The sequence below is a fragment of the Anoplophora glabripennis genome, unplaced genomic scaffold (assembly GCF_000390285.2).
Source record: "Anoplophora glabripennis isolate ALB-LARVAE unplaced genomic scaffold, Agla_2.0 scaffold2, whole genome shotgun sequence".
NCBI lineage: Eukaryota > Metazoa > Arthropoda > Insecta > Coleoptera > Cerambycidae > Anoplophora > Anoplophora glabripennis.
The window spans coordinates 4,164,620-4,182,339 of NW_019416325.1; the positions used below are offsets into that span (position 1 = coordinate 4,164,620).

The following is a 17,720-nucleotide window of genomic DNA, read 5'->3' on the forward strand; positions in this document are numbered from 1 at the left end:
TATATGTTTATGCAATTCCTAGCTTTCAGAGAATTTCTAGGTGGGTGTATCAGTCTTGTATTATTAAAAGAATTCAAAAATGGAAAAAGAAGCTCTTCAACATCAAGTCGACTGTTGACATTAAGTGTATATGTAGAGATAACTCTGTGCTACCTTTTTAAGTGGATTAACTTTTAAATTTGGACCTGTAAAAGAAGACAAGATGTTATGGTTAGGGCTTTGAAACCTGAAGGTCTTTCAAAATTTTACCTATTGTTAGACGCCTCTCAAAATCATATTGTTATCGAGGGATTTTTTAACTAGTTCTGAACGTCCAAATAATGTAAACATTGAAGCTATCAGTTATTTCTTTGAGTAGAAGGAAGTGGTGTTTAATGTTAATTAATTTAATTTAACTATGTTTTTGGTTTTAAAGTATTTTTTAAATAATGTGTGGTTTAATATTTTTTTATTGCACTGTAATTTTAATTTGTAGATTTATTAACGATGACTAATGGCAGAGAAGCAATTTTAGAGGAACGCTGACTGCTTACGTTAGACAAGGGAAGAATCTATTATTTATTATGGAGGTTCGGGAGTATTTAATTGTAGGGAAAAAGACGAGACTTTTCTAAAGTTGCACTGTCGTGCTATCATAGTTGGGGTTAAATGGGTGTTGTCTCCACTCGATATGGCAGTCCTTCTGGTCCGTGAACAAGTTCCCTTTCTCTTGCCCCCATTGTCTGAATGGCAGCCATATTAGCTTGAACTGCTCTGTTGCCTTTATTCTGATTGGCTTTACCGGTTTTCATATCTCACAGTCGTAGTGAACGCTTCGTCCTGCCAAGTATGCTTTCTATGTGTTCGTATAAAATGTTTTGTGAACTATATAGTGTGAGAGTTACTATTAATTGTTGTGTTCTGTGAAAGGACATGATATTTGGATATATCCGGCACCTTTTAGGAATAAACACATTTGCAAGGTATGCCGATGGCAGAATGCATCTTGGGGATTTAACGCCGAACCTATTTATTTCATTGCATTTTACTCGGGGATCATTAGGGCTGACAATGGGACCTCTATGAAATATTAATGATTTTTTGTTTGGTGCATATTTCAAATGTCAAAAATTTTATATTATACCTAAATTTATGATTAATGATAGGTGGGTATACCCTCGAGGGTATTGCAGCATGACTTGGTCAAATTATTTTCAACCTGAATAATGGATATTATTCCCTTTTTCAAATCGAACATCTTATTCCCTTGGTGGGTTGGAACGGTTTTCAGAATCTTCTATAAACTTTCAGGGCAGCAAGATTCTAAAAATGATATTTACAACTGCGACAGCCAAGCCCATTAGAAATTGCATTGCAGTTTGAATGTACCATTATCACATATCGAAAACTATGATTTTGTACGTACATATATATTTCATATAAGAAATAGTGAATTTTTTGAGCATATATACCTAATACGCTTCATCGTTACGTTTAAGCACTGAAAATTTCTACGATAATAGTTTTTAATATTCATTTTAACTATTGGTATCGTTTAAATTTTATTTAAAAGCACAGACACATTGATCAAGGTAAATTCCTCGTAGAAAGATATTTTCTCGGCATCCTATTGGAAACACTGCTTTGTTGTCTTAAATTGTTCTTGTCTACAATGAGTTTTTATTTACTTTTTAATATATTGTCAAAATAAGTCATCAAATAAGTTTCTTCTATATATTTGTTTGGAAATTCTTGCAAGAATAATGAGTTTATATCACTTTTAATTTACTTGAAAGGGTATTACAAAAATAAATTCTTTTGAATTCTTTCTCTTTCTTTTGTTATATTTAAGAATCTGAAATTCCTACAATAATAATATTATTAAATAATATTGATCTATAAATAATTTTGTATTTATCTTTTGAGTACCTTATAACTTAATTTAAAAAATAACATTTTGCCAAGATATCACCTCTCGAAAGATATTTTGATATCGTAAACATAAGTATGTAGCTTTGTACTTTCATATATTTTTTTTATCCATTCGACAAATCAAATCTATAAGGGAATTTAAGGTCTATAAACAATTCAAACATCATATTGTTAAGTGAATTTTTTACATATACAGTCACAAATCAAAGTTTCAGTTTAATTTCTATGTTCTCATGTATGATTACAAATAATTAAAAGCTTCAACTGTTTATTTTGACTTATTATGTCCTGGTGCCGTCGGTTGCCTAACTACCAGGATAAATTCGAGTATGAATTCCTTTTTGTCAAAGGGAATATACATTTTTTTAAATTTTAATATAGAAATGTTTAAAAAAAATCACATTAGATATGTATCAAAAGATTACAATTCAAATTAGGACAATTTTATATAATTTCCGACTATTTCCCTCGTTTAGTTCACTTGGTAAGTCATTCGTTTTAAACTTGTTTCCATATTAGTAAGAAATTACATTTTTTTTTTGTCTTAATAGTAAGACGCGTCGGAATTTGACAATCATCCTAAAGTGTAAATCGAGAATGTAAAGTGTTTGGTTAGTGTCTGTAACAATTAATTCGTGGCAGTTTTTAGTATTTTTTTTTATAGTTCCATAAGAAATTAATTACTTAATAACTTTGTATAAAGCAACCATTGTATCTTTTTCAGTTTTCGTCCTCAAATTTTTTAAAGAAAAAGTTCATTTTCTACAATTAAGTAGACGTTTTTTATTATAACAGTGAAACTATGAATTTATTTAGGATCTGGGTACTTGAATACTAGTTATACCTGTACTTGAAGATAAAAGGAGTCAAGAACAACACTTAAGTGGATAAAATCGCCAGTACTCAAAAGCGGGTGTAAAAATTTGCCTTTCAATAGTCAGTAAGTTAAATGTTTAGAGACATCACAAGGGTTGAGTACTTAAGACAGCTTCTAACCGCATTTTAGATTATAATCTCTTAAATGGCAAAGAACGAGATTGGCATGTCTTTTAACGTAATTTTTAGTTAATGGTTTCTGAGAAAAATTTTACCTAGATTTATCAAAATATATATAAATATGTTAAGTATTCTACAATAAAAAAGGGACGGAGTTCGATCTGTAGTCATTTTGTCACATCGAACTGGTAAAGTTAATAATATGTTTTTAAATTTGTTTAATTAATGTTTGAATTTTTTATACTTTTGTCAGCAATAAAATTACGATTATAGTTTTTAAAAATCACCGGTTTAGTTAAAAAACATCTACTTTATAAAAATTAAGTTTTTTTTTATTTTTTTTTTAGACAAAAGTGAAATTAAACATTTTATAATTTGTTTTAGGAAAAACTCAAAAACTCAAAATAATTATGTATTATTTGTTTAAAAAAAATGTATAATTAAAAGTAGTAGCTCGTAAATATTAGACCAATGAAAAGCCTTGGTTTAAAAAAAAATACGTTTACCTTCACTTCCTTAGATCTATTTTCAAAATTTTTAAAAGTTTTGTGTTTGAAAAGAATAAAACAAACCTACCAACTGTTTTTAAAGCCATGTAATTATTTAACTAAGAGAGAAAAAATTGGAAACTATATAAACTATTTGACCGTAATCTACTTAAACTTCTGTAATACATAAATTGAAACAAAATTTACGGGTAATCGTAATCGTTTGAAAGAAAATATCTCGGGTTTCTTTTATATTCATCTGTAAATCTTACGTTGACCTTTGTCAATGTATTACTAACAAATCATTATGCAAAGTGGGTAATTTCTTTTGTTAAGCTAGATAATAAAAATTAATACAATAAAGAATGAATTATGCTAAAAGGGTACCGGCTTGAAGATGTAGATATTGAAGTATCGAGATAAGTTGCTCTCTAATTCTTCCGTGAAATAAACGATGACTGAAAGGATTTTCTCCAGTTTCCATTGTGGGTTTTGTCCGTAACACGTTGATGAGTACTTTTTTATATAAATAACACTAATAAGTTATATTAATGTATTTTTTCGGTTTAGATGATTTCAAAATTTAAAGTAGTTCTGTTTGAGCAAATATTGTATGTCACCAAAATGAATTGTTCACAATAAGGACTCTACTCATTTTCTGCCAGAAGTTACGAATCTTCTTTGACATTGAACAGAGCAGTGAAAATTATTTTGATCTAATGGGTGTTAAACAACGAACATTCAGTTATTTTCCAACGAGTACTTGATCCTTCCACTGCTAATGTGTTTTTTTGGTGGAATTTTTCTTTCGAGACTCTTTAAGACGATATTGCTTATAACTTTTAAATGGGAAGTAATGCAGAGAAATTTCTCTAGTAAAAGTTTATTAGAAAAAAGAAATATTTTTAACAGGAAAAAACTTTGGGTATGTTTCTGTAAAAATATAGTATGACGTCAGTAGTCGTTTCTGTCAAATCCCAAAGATAATACTTTCGATTGAAAATGGAGCTTACCTCATGTAATTTAACACCAATCTTGTTGATAGAAATAATAATTTCACTGAAAATATGTTGTTTTTATATAAATAAATAATTTCTAACAAATTAAATTCCGTACTTTTTTCTTACTATGGAAAAGGTATTTATTGGCGAGTTTCTTGATCTTCCCCTTTGGCTGTAAGGAGTAGAAGTAATCAACACTACAAGTGTTTCTTACGTAACTTTTTATTTCTATGGTTAATATGGTATTTTAAAAATCTGCTTCAAATAACTTGATTTATCTGAAAAAAAAACAAGCCTATTTATTATCCCTTGATGGAGCTACAGTTAAAAACACCTTAAAATCGGAAAACTATAATATACCATAACAAATGGTGGGAATTACCATCTTCCACCATTTCACAAGATTCTGTACATCGAAGCAATACGTATCCGGTCAAAAATTCCTGAATAATTTTGAGTTACCGCACATCGGTCAATAATTGCGGTTTCTCAACTCTTCACAGAAGTTTTTAAATACAAAAATGTATAGGATTTAAATCTGGTGTTCAAGGAGGCTAAAACAGGTCTAAAAGAGGCTATCCAATGGTTGAATATGCTTCGTTTAAGCATTGCCGTGCTCGTACACTAAGATGGGCTAAAGACCCAAAGCTGAACTCAGGAATATCTTCAGGAAGTACTGCTTTCAGAAAATCTATTCAATCCATTCCACTCAATCTAGGTGGATTTGCCTAATCTTCTCTAGAATCCAATGAGAAAGTTCAAAACGACTAGTAGGACTGGTGTTCTGTTCTTGGTCAATCAAATTCGCACTGAATTGTCTTCTTGAAAGATCCAGTTTCACGTAATCTTGCGCGATAAGATGTGATGAGGAGCAATACGTTGAGGATAAATTTCAGCATATATTTGAGATGCTTCTGAAGAGTTGTCATGAACGAAGTGCATATCGGTTATTTCGGCGTTAGTGTAGTTTTGCATATTGAGTAAATGATTCAAATTTGCACAAAAATCATTGAACATAAAGGCAATAATATTAAGAATTATTAACAACTGTCGACTATCCGACAGTCGCGTATTACAATATGTCCATCATCAGGATGAGTATCGTAACATACATAATTCATTTCTTGCTCAATAATATTAAGATTTACGAAAAGAATAACCGATCAGATTTGTTTGATTCAAATAAATCGAGCATAAAACATATTTAAAATGACCATATTGGCGATAGGAAAAATGTTACACAAGAAATTACTTAGATCAAGAAAATTAAATGAATAATCGTATTTTTCACAGAAATAATTATCTTCCCGTATATCGTGGGGAAGAAACGCTGCGCTGAAATAAAATACTAAATTAACAATCCACCCGTCGATAATTTTTTTAGATATACGTAGGTACTTGGATTACCCACATGCACCTTGGTATAAGTCATTTATTTTTAATGTTTTACGAGTCCCTTTCTTAATAACTCATTATAAGACTAGGCGTAACTAATAAATAAAATGAGTATAATATCGTGCTGTGCCTGAAAGCCATTTTTATGCGTAGAAAGAGTGGCTCACAAAGGATGCCGCTATTGGAAGCCATTTTGTTCTGTGAGCTCTCACAAATGCCGACTGATTAAAGATTAATTGCATGTTGTTCGTGGCTCGAACAAGTAAACTCTACGTAAAGCTGCTGTATCGCTTTTATTTATATGCTCGGTTTGTGCAAAACTTACGTAATCTCCATAGTTTATTGCAAACTACACTCATAAAAATTTGTTGTACTATTACTAAATTATTGGCGCTACTTAATTAATGTAAATTTACATGTAAAATAAAATTGCAAAGCAAAATTAACATGTTACCTCTGCTTTTACTTTCATATATGCATATTTTTGACACTTGTGTAACTTTACCGAGACAGAAAAAGTACATTGTATATTCAACTACACGAAAAAAATTTTTTTTTTTAATTTTAAACTTCCAAAAACCACAATTTGTCACGCATTACCAATAAGTTGTAAATTCAAATGTTGTATTACTAATCACGTGGCTTGGAATCATTTATGAAATATACTTTACACAAAATCGCGTTGACTTCTGTATTTACATATCTTTCACTCGATATACTCACATTCGATACTTTAAATATTATATCGCGTTACTACGCAACAAATTATTTAAATACTGTGGTCGGCTAGCAAAGTACACTGGATATAATGTCACATGATTGGTTGGGCCAAACCAAGTTAGTGTAATTATTATTATATTTACATCCAACGTAGTAAAAATATATAAAATATGTAATAGTGTAACGTAAAACGTCGTACAAAGAAAACATACAAAAAAATCGAATATACTCAAACGATTAAATTCTACACATTCGAGAATTGACTGGAAAAAGCTGTTTTAAATATAAACAGAATTTATTGTTGTTATTTCAGGGTCTCCCTTCTAAACAATTGCTGTTTTATGAATGAAAACTACTAATTGAAGTGATAAAAGTCGAAACACATGAAATCATTTTTACGATAACATCCAATGTGTCTTATTCATGTCCGTCCTTTCATATAATAAAAATGAATGAGTAGGCTATTTGTCTATACACTTGTCGAGAGTTACTTGTTATTTATAATAGCTTGATGGATTGCAATGGATATTATTGCCATTTAAATCAAATAAAACATCGATATACCATTAAAAAAAAATTGTGAGAAATGTGACGTTACAATGAACTTGCTCGATCTGTTGTACTCCTGTAAGAGATTGTATTCAAAAGAATGTTTTCTCAAGCATATTCACTAATTCTAATTTCTGTTTCATCAACATAAACAGACGGACGAACCTATTAATGAAAAAATCATTTGACACTACACTTATATTATTGATGTCTCTTTCGTTGTATTAATTTATAACTCTAAAAGGATTTAAGACCCTTTGGATGAATAGCAGTGAACCGCAAATGATTTGGGGTTTTGTCGCGTACTTTTACTTTCGTTTTACGATCTTTAAAATCGGCATAACCATCGCAAATCGTCAAAGGTGAGGGACAGATACACCTATTTGCATTAAAATTTTTCAGAAAGATAATTTATTACTAAATGTTAGTGCGACCATTGAAGAACGTAGACAGGGTAGCTAGGAATATTTTTAACTTCAGTAAAAATGTCTTCATTTGGAGTAGGACATAAATAACAAACATGTCACACATTAAAAAGTATTTCTGTATTCCTAAGTTCATTTGACATAAAAATTTTTGTATTCAGTTTATGTACTGATATTTTTGCCTTTGCCACACTAGTATTGATTAAAAAAAGAGGATTTTTTATTTATTGTTAGTACGTAATAGTATGAAACAGTTAGGTAACTACCTGTATAAATATATTTGAGCTAAAAACTTACTTTTTCGAACTTATTTCCAATTAATAAAAAAAAATGCATATGATATTTTTACTAATGTTTCGAAAATTAAATATAGTTTTATTTTCAATAATTAAGAAGTAAGGAAAAATATTGATGTTCACTGATAATTTCAATACATATTTTCTAAAAAATAAGTGAATAACTGTTAAACTAGTAATAAGCGTGTGCGCTATGGAGATTTATCATAATCGTATATCACAATTTATCATAATTCAGGGTTACAGGGGTGCCCCAAAGGACCATGTCTGGCCCAATTCTATACATTTATATATCCCAGTAACAGCAGATGCCAAGCTTTGCCAGTGACGTTGCAAACATTTTTTGAAAAATGTAAAAATATATGGAATTCATAAATTTCTGTCAGTGCATAATAATAAAGTACCATTACATTGTAATATATTTTACGTTTTTAAATGGTTTGAATTGCATTTTTACTGGAATTGTCACAGATCTATTTCCAATCTTTAAGATCTTAATTTCCTCACAAATTGATTGTATAAAAAATATTACCGTTTCTGATTTTACGTAACCTTTAAAAATATATTTTATTATTTATTAAATTTTGTACGGAAACTACATACCTTTATAAATTTTATTGAAATCGGTTTGGATTACTAAAAATATATAGGGTGTAAGAAGTTTGACTGCCATTACTTCAGCATGAGATAGAATAATCATAAATGAACAAAAAAGTTGTATATTACAAGGGTGTAAGATTAACAATTTTCAAAATACAGCGAGTATTAATATTGGGGAGTTTCATCACAACGTGACAACAGCGCTTAATCTGCTGATGCATACCCCGTGTACACGCGGCAGACTTGTCCTACGGAAAAAATGTAAGCAACGATTGTGAAACATTTAGTAAATTTCAAGACAATTGTTTTCCAGTTTTGAAATAAATAAAATAAAATGTATGGATTTTGTAGTACAAAGATAGCGTTGTGCTTAAATTTTAGCTCGAATTTTAGTTATTATGAATCTCTTAAAACAGCAACTTAATTTTTAATCAAATTACGTATTTGAAAAATAGAAGTCCATACCGGAATATGCGTTTAAATAGTGCTTTGAGGTCTGGTTTTTCGTTGGAAAAAGTGTATTGCTTCAAATGAAGCCTATTTGAAGGAGACTTTTTTGACAGAATGTATAAGGAAGGCGTAAAAGCTACATATGTAATAAAGAACTGCTACTGCGCATGTAAAGAACTGTAAATAAAAACGCAGATGTGGTGAAATATATTTCTATAATTATTTTCATAAATGTGTATTTTATACTGTTCGTTGTTCGTTAAATACATCTTTTTTCAGACCTATAAGGCCGCGTCCATCTGTATTCAAGACATATTTTTTAGGTATTAACAAAATTGTTCGTTCCGGTTGTTCCGAACTGTAGGCGATTCGTCATTGAGGATGACAATTGGTCGGAATAATTGCAGTTAGTTCCAGTGTTAACAATTCTTTCCCACAAGTGAAATATTTCATCTGTGGTTTGTTCCGTCCTCTTCTGTCAAATCAAATCCTGAAATCAACTTTTCCGAATTTTCCTTGCATGTTACGTCACATGATGTGCTTACTTGCAATAACTTGGCCAAGTAGTCAGTAGAAGATTAGAGATTTTATATGTATCTAGATACAGTGACAAAACTTCGTATCTGAAATTTAAATCTTTTTCCTATAATACCGATTATATAAGATAACAGCTCAGATTAGGAATTACCAGTTTGTTTGATCTTAAAATTCTATTAAATGTCATCTGATCCTATAACGAACGTATTTTTTATGATATGAGCTTCAAAGTTTTTTATATCTTTATTAGCCCAAAAAATGTTTAAGTAAGGAATTCTTATTCCTGATGAAATCTGTTCTAGTTAAAAGCAAAATATAATGATTAGTTAGTAATATTTTGCGTGCCAAATTAAAAAAAAAATGAAATGGGTTGTTTTTATCAAATTTATTTTAATTTTCATCCGATCAGTAATAATAATTAAATAACAATTCGACGCACTTATCTTCGTTTAACAAAGCAACAGCTAATTCCTTTAAGTAGTTCTTTTTATTGTATTATTCATTTTCTTTCCAAATTTATGCAGTTGCATTTAAATGCAATAAGTATTATTAATAGTCTGAATGCTTTCACAAACATGTTAACAATTGTATGATTATTTGAATTTCTCCTTATTTATATAACTTGGCGTAACTAATGCTTACATTTATGCAGATTAGTATCAATATCTGCTGTCTTTCTTGGAGAACAACAAATTAACCAAATTTGTTTCTCCAATTTCAGTTCGCTTATGTATGTTTTAGTTTGCGAACAATTTTTTTATCTACACTTTCGAATTACAATTTGTCGCAGAAACAATTTCACTGTAATTTATCTTTATTTATAAGGTGCTGCCACTAGACGATACAACCAGAAAAGCTTAAATGGACAGAGTTATGCAGAATTTAATACTTATTGACAAACCACTAAGAAAACAATATTCCTATTGATTTTAACTTCATTAAGAAAAAATTGAAAATATTTTTTGTAAGAAGTTATTTGCATTTCAACTGAAGAAAATCTGGAATATTTCTTTAAATATTCTGTAATTTGATGAAATTCTAGTAACAATTATTTATTTTAAATAAATTACAAAATGATAAAAAAATTAAATTATTTTGTTTGAAAATGTTGATTTATAAAAGGATTTTTTTTACGATTTGGAGCGAAATAAGCGCACCGTAAACACGCTGATCAGTTTTTTAATTTAGAATAAAATGGCATTTCTTAATCGGCCAAAACTAACAATACTATAATAAAAAATACGAGGAATTAGTAAATTTAATTTTCACGAGAAATAGTCTGTATTAAAAAAATTGTAAAATCCCAGGTTTTGATTTTATATCGATCTTTTTAATGATAGTGCTTTTATTTTTAACATAAGTTCTACATATTTTTTATTTTTATTACAGTACAACTTTGTTATATAAAACTTTTGAGTAAATTTAACCCCATAATAATGTTCTTAGTAATTTGACAAAAAGAATTAATATTTGCTGATTTTGTATATTATTAATTATTATTTTATTATTTAGCTAGAAAATCCGAAAATCACGCCATTTTCTTCTAAACCAGAAATATTATATATTCAGATTGCCTTTATTAGATTGAGACGAGCAAAAATTAAGATTAAAAAAGTTCTTTCTAAAATCACAAATAAAAATTTTGGTGCAAATTTTATGGTGATCAACTTTTGAAATAATCATATTTTGTTAAATATTTATATGGGAGATATCGAAAAAAATTTAGGAAATGGTATTGTTTAAAATATGAGAAGTGAAAATAAAGTTTATACAGAGAAGAAAATCGTTATCTTTGATGCAAAGATACTTCTATTTATCTGTATTAGCATATCATAACCTTGAATTAAGTAAATTCTTCTTCCATCAACATTTGTTCATTTAAGTGAAGAAATATTTTAATTGATATTACCAAAACTAGGGAAGAATCCGTCTCAAGTAGGACACCCTGTATGATACTACGATTTAATTAAAAAGTAGTTATAAAATTTGCTTTTTAAAATTTGTTGAGTATGTATTAATTTTTTTTTTTTTCATTTTCTAAGGTATATTTGTTAATTTTCTGTTTGTTTGTTTCTTTCGATATGAGTATATTTTCTACATTTTCGGACTTCACTGGAATCTCTAAAATGTGCGAGTTTCGCTCCCTTTTTCAAGTGTAACGCGTGTTCCCGAAAGTCAGCCATTTTTTAATGGGGTTGGCAGAGGGCATAAAAATTGTAACAGTTAAGGTCAGGCCAATAGAATTTGGTTTTATCCAAGGTGAGCGTGGGGGGTTGAGCCAAAACACAGGTAGATGAGGCCTTAGTAGCGCAACGGGTTCCGCAGAAGACTACCATTAAATTTGGGCCAGTCATCATTTCCAAAACAATTGTTTCATAGTGTAATTGTATATCAAGTGCTGCGTCAAGATGACAGTGGGTTTTGAGTTTGTGTTGAGGAATTAGTTTTTGTGTCCTCGGTGTATTTCTCCATAATGGCTTCGGGGTAATTGTGCATGCACTTTTCTTGAAAATCACGGTGAGTTACCACTTTTTTGGACCAAGCACGGTCATCACTCGGCTGGTCCGGATGATATTGTCTTCTGTGTCATCCAATAATACCATGTGCTACCTTATGTCAACACTTATTTGTACATTTCATATCAATTTTTTTTGTTGATCCAAAATTATGACCGTTGGAAAGTTTGTTTTTGCAATTTAAATTCTATATACATATGCGCAACTATATTTATATTGACTATAATTTTTATACTAAATACGACTGACTACAATTTTGTTAAATCTATTCTATTCTATTTTGCTACTAAATGAAATAAATAAGTAAAGTTAATTAAATAATTAGTTAAAATTACAAAAGCAACACATACGAATAGGAAGGAAATTGTATAATACTGAAGTAAAATATGTATATACAAACAATACTTAAGTCCATCCAACAACCGACTTTGGGGACACTTAAAAGATGACTATAACTTATTATTCCATTACATGTTACTACAGTTTGCAGCTAACAGGAAATTTTGACACCGTATTGATATCTTCCAGTTTTCTTTTTCAAGCAAATCCTTATATTGTAATTTATTTTATACAAGTATTCAGAACCACGGTACCAAGAACAATTCTTAATACGTCTGCGTATCTGATAGAACTAAAGCTATCTAATCAAATATAAAAGGCGCAAAAGCTACATGTGGACAAAAACACTTCTATGTGATGACTTAATACCATTTTTCAAAAAAATTTAACTAAATTATAAACTAAATTTAATCTGTACCTATTTAATTGTTTATGTTGATTTAATTGTATTGTGATCTTTGAAAATAAATATCTAGATATGCTAAACAAAATTGATGAGAATTAAAAAAAATTGGATTAGCTTAACACACCTTGAAAAAATGTATAGTAAAAATGTACATGATTGTAACACTGCTTAGTATAGTTTATATAGAAAATTGCTACAATTTTTCCATTTTTTGAGAAATTTCAATAAACAATTTTTTTATAAGAGCTAATAATAGCAACAAAATATTTTTAAAAATGTATCTGCTTCGCTTATCAAAATTACGAGTTCGTATGACGGTTGAAGTGATGGTATTTTATTTATTTATCTACAAAATAGATCGGCGAGATCATACGACTGTTCATCGGCAAGCTTTTCCACTTGCAGTGGCAATATTTAAAAACAATGCACTTGATTACGTTCGATTTTCAGTTCAAGAGCCGTGAAACTTTTCTGCTAGATTAAGTTGGTAGATGCAATATATTCAATGGTACTCACGTTTTTTTTTATGAGGGGTATCGTGGTCGAAAAGGACGACGTCTTTGCTGAAGAACTGGCATTGTTTCATTCTCGCATACCCTCTGACTCTTAAAGAAGTTGATTGTAATAACCCTGCATTAGTGAACTTCAGAGCCGAGAAGTCTGTCAAAACTGAAGCACACATCGACGCTATTTCATGTTAGACAGTTTACTCCTTGATTTGGATATTTTGCCACATCTGAAAAAGTAAAAAAAAAAATCAAAAACTTCACTAATAGGATCAAACGACGTTGGTTCTGTGATAATATTTTATTTATACTAAATTTTAGCCATATATCGTAACAAGAACTCTTAATGGATCTAATAATACGAAAATGTCCTTTATTTATATTTCCTGTACCACAATAAAAAAAATTCATATGGAGAAAACCATATCTCGTTATCAGTAATATACCTTTTTAGTCAATACTGTACTCTATTAAGTATTCCTCGTTAAAATTGTTGTAAATATAGGTTTTTCCATTGGAAATTAAATTGATAATTTCATTGATTTAATGATAGAAATGAACTGAGAAATATTGCTGAATAATCATACAGATCAATCGATCTTCTGTTCTTTTTGAAATCCTCAATATACCTTTGACACTCCCATTACCGCAGCTCCTATTACTGATCTACTACATTTATTTACCTAACTTTTTAAATTTTTGTTTTCGCTTCCTCTTTACTCTGATCTATAACACCTTGTTTAATAACACGAAAAGTTGTGGACACTGGAACTTTAGTTAATATGTGAGTTCTATTTATAATTTCATTATATGATTTTTCAATTTCTTCCTTTTTTAAACAATATTAAATATTTAAAATGAGACGTTGACATTGACCTGTAAATCTTTATTTTCAAATTCTAATTCTGTTTCTTCAACAATCGGTTCTACTAATTCAAAATTGTCTGGCGGTATGTCGTTTTGTTCCGTTTCAAACGGTCTCCAAAATGCCATGTAATAATATTAGTAGACAAAATATCCCTCTTATTTCTCGCTTTCGCAATTGTAATATGAATGGTAATAGAAGGTGCCTATAATAAATTAAAATTATCTGAATCACACCAAATTTCGCATTGCTGCACTGCACTGCAATTTGTCGACAACTGAAATTTATGGCCGGTCGCCCAGTACGGCTGTGTGTGCGGGGTTTGCCCGCGCGCGCATTCTTCAACTGGGCGACCAGACCTGTATATGGGTATGGCTAAATAAATATGGGAACAAATAATAGCAATATTTAAAACTCTGCCTGAAAATGTGGTTTTATGTACCAGGACCCTTTGATTTAATATAAATAATATCTATTGAAAGAAATATGGGTTAAATATAGACATAAATATATTAGCAGTTTTCTCCCTGTACAATTTTCGTTTTTGTAAAATTAAAAAATTTAAATGTAAACTAAAATAATACAAAAATTCACAACGTACTTCGTTTTGGAAAATAACCAATTTTTGTGTCGAGGTTGAATAGTTTTCTGTCAGTTACATTCTTGCTTAAAAATTCCGTATTGATGTTTCTTTTATTTTTAACTGCGCGCACGCCGAGCCTATTGTTGCTTTTTTTACAACGTCTATGCATGTGCAGATAAAACTAAAGTATTTAATATTTAAATAGATTCATAAGATGTCCATTGTATTTGGTCATTCATCCTTAAATTGACATTCAAAAATTTTAACGTTACAAGTTTAACATGCGAATCTCATTTTAAAACAGAGCAGCTGGGTTTTTTTTGTATTTGATTCTGTAACTAAGTAATTTTTTGTACTGGTACATTTTTCATCCAGATCTGTAACAGAAACGTTTTAAAGGAGGAAGTTTTTCGAATGAATCGTATTTATGGTGTAGCTTCAATTTTAAGCATTTCCTGATTCAAAGTATGTTTGTATTGCACTCCTTAAAACCCCACGGATACACCTATGAAAAAAACCGTACCGTCGTACTTGGATAATTGAACAGATGCACAACTATTTCTAATACAAATAATCTAATTTCATTGCTGACCGTTATTCCATCTAGATTTCTATCAAGCATTGTTTAGTTAATGATGCTATTTCTGTGTTAATTAGTTAATATATTGGTTTCAATTGAATATAGCGATGCCAGTGGTGGTTAATATTCAAAAGACGCATGCTCCTCTAACGTCACGGACAATTTCACGCTTCCTTAACGGCGTTTCCTTCTTTTGCTGTATGTCAGAAATAGCGATTTCCGAGTTTTAACGACGGTGTCACAAGATAAAAGTTACAGAAGAGTTAAATACAGCATACGTACACGTACACTGTACAATACAACAAAAAATGTTACACACACCCTGTGTTTCGATTTACAGAAATATGTTTTTCAAATGGATTATTATTTTAATAACTATTGACTTACCACAAAAATACGATTAAACATTTTTGGAACCGCTAATTCCATCGATAACTCTGCTTATATTAAGTATTTACACAAAGTTGCCCAGGTAGCTTACAGTTTTCATCAGCGGTTCCATATATTATCACTATGTCCATTGATTCATTGTTACTGTACTAACGAGTTATTTTAATATGTTTATTCGCACTTATTAATTAATACCCACATTTCAATCTTTTCACAAAAAGAAAACATGGTCAAAAAAATAAATGCCTTTAGTTAAACATTTGTTCACTTGTTTTGGTTGAAACTGAAATTTTTAATTCCTATTTAGATCATACTTCAACAATGTTTCTATGTAAATTAGTATTATTATTATTATTTGTGTATATGTGAAACAATTTTGCCGAAATGGTGGAATGAACTAAATAATCTAGTTCAGAACTGTAACAAAATTTTTAATTCTTATTTAGATCATAGTTCAACAATGTTTCTATTATCTTACAATAGAATAAAATTATGTACTGTATTATTATTATTNTTATTATTAGTATTATTATTATTATTATTATTGTTATTATTAACTGTGTATATGTGAAATAATTATGCTGAAATAGTGGAAAGAACAGAAAAATCTAGTTCGAAATCGTAGCAAAATTTTTAATTCCTATTTAGATCATACTTCAACAGTGTTTCTAAGTAAGATATGTATAAAATTATGTATTATTATTATTATTATTATTATTATTATTAATTGTGTATATGTGAAATAATTATACTGAAATAGTGAAAGAACAGAAAAATCTAGTTCGAAGCTGTAGCAAAATTTTTAATTCTATTTAAATCATATTGCAACAATGTTTCTATGTAAGAAATGTTCATAATTATGTATTATTATTAATTGTGTAGATGTGAAATAATTATGCCGAAATAGTGGAAAGAACAGAAAAATTTAATTCGAAACTGTAGCAAAATATTTAGTTCTAGCCTACCTACAGTCAAATTAAAAAATCTTCCAGCACTAATAGTTTCTGCAAGTAAATATAGTTCTGTCGCCTAAATTGTCCACGGCAACAATTATTCATATTTTTTTTTATGTATATATACACTGTACATATGATTATTAGAATTTTTGTGTAGTATGAGTACGTTGTTTGAACAAGGCGGTGTCGAAGGAAAGTCGTCGAGATATGTTTTTAAAACTGAGATCGGATCAAATTTGAGTAGGGTTCACCATTTAATAAAAACAAAACATTCGGTTGAAGGTGTGAACAGATATTCGCATCCGTCATGTTCTTTAAATTAAATTTTATATTATGATGCAGACCGAAAGTAATAAATTTGCCCATAGGTACATTTATTTACTCCTAGGTATATTCTTGACATGAAAAACACCATTGTTTCGATGATTTGTGAAGTAAACTGTGATTATGTATTTTTACAACAGATATTTTCATAAATTATTAAAATCCATTTCCCAGTTTTTTAAATTACATATATATTACATATTATTTGGGTTATGTTTTTGTTTAATTTTCTCGAGAGTACAATTCAGATAAATTTATATATTTAAGGCAAAAATAAGGAAATGTGAATAAATATAATATACAAGGTGTTAACGAAATAAGTATTCAAAATTGGAGAGTATGTAAAACATATCGAAATATCATGAAAACCTTAGTAGAGTTTTTGTCAGTGGTGGTCCTTAAGGGAGATACAGCCCCTTGAAGGGGTAACTCAGGAATCAGTTTTTATTGCATAACTTCAAGACGGTTTAATATTAACTCGCGAAATTTTAGGATTGTATTACTATTTATAGGCTTAATAATCGACATAATATACAAATCAAAATTTGCTACAGGGGCGTAAGAAAATGCGGAACCATGGGTCAAATTTTACAATTTTTTCCTGAACCGAAATTATGAAAATTTATCATATTTTGCATAAAAAAGGTACTCTTGTTAGATTTTAATAGCATGAGCTATATGAGTTTTCTAGTAAAATCCATTTCAATAATTCATTACGTGCTCAAAATTCCTGCTGAAAATAAATGTATCACATTAATTAAAAAAATTAATTAAAAATAATAATATACAACCCCTCCCCCACACAATTCTGCCAGTATGCACTAAGAATGGAATTTAATGCGTGAATGATAATGTTGGGCGTTTGGATAATATTTTGAATTGAATAT

At 29.4% G+C, this 17,720-nt stretch overlaps 1 protein-coding gene across 4 annotated transcripts in view; it reads left to right on the forward strand.

The window, feature by feature from the left end:
- The window catches only part of LOC108916920 (segmentation protein cap'n'collar), a 96,991-nt gene that overhangs the window by 54,374 nt on the left and 24,897 nt on the right, over positions 1–17,720 (forward strand). The window lies entirely within an intron of this gene.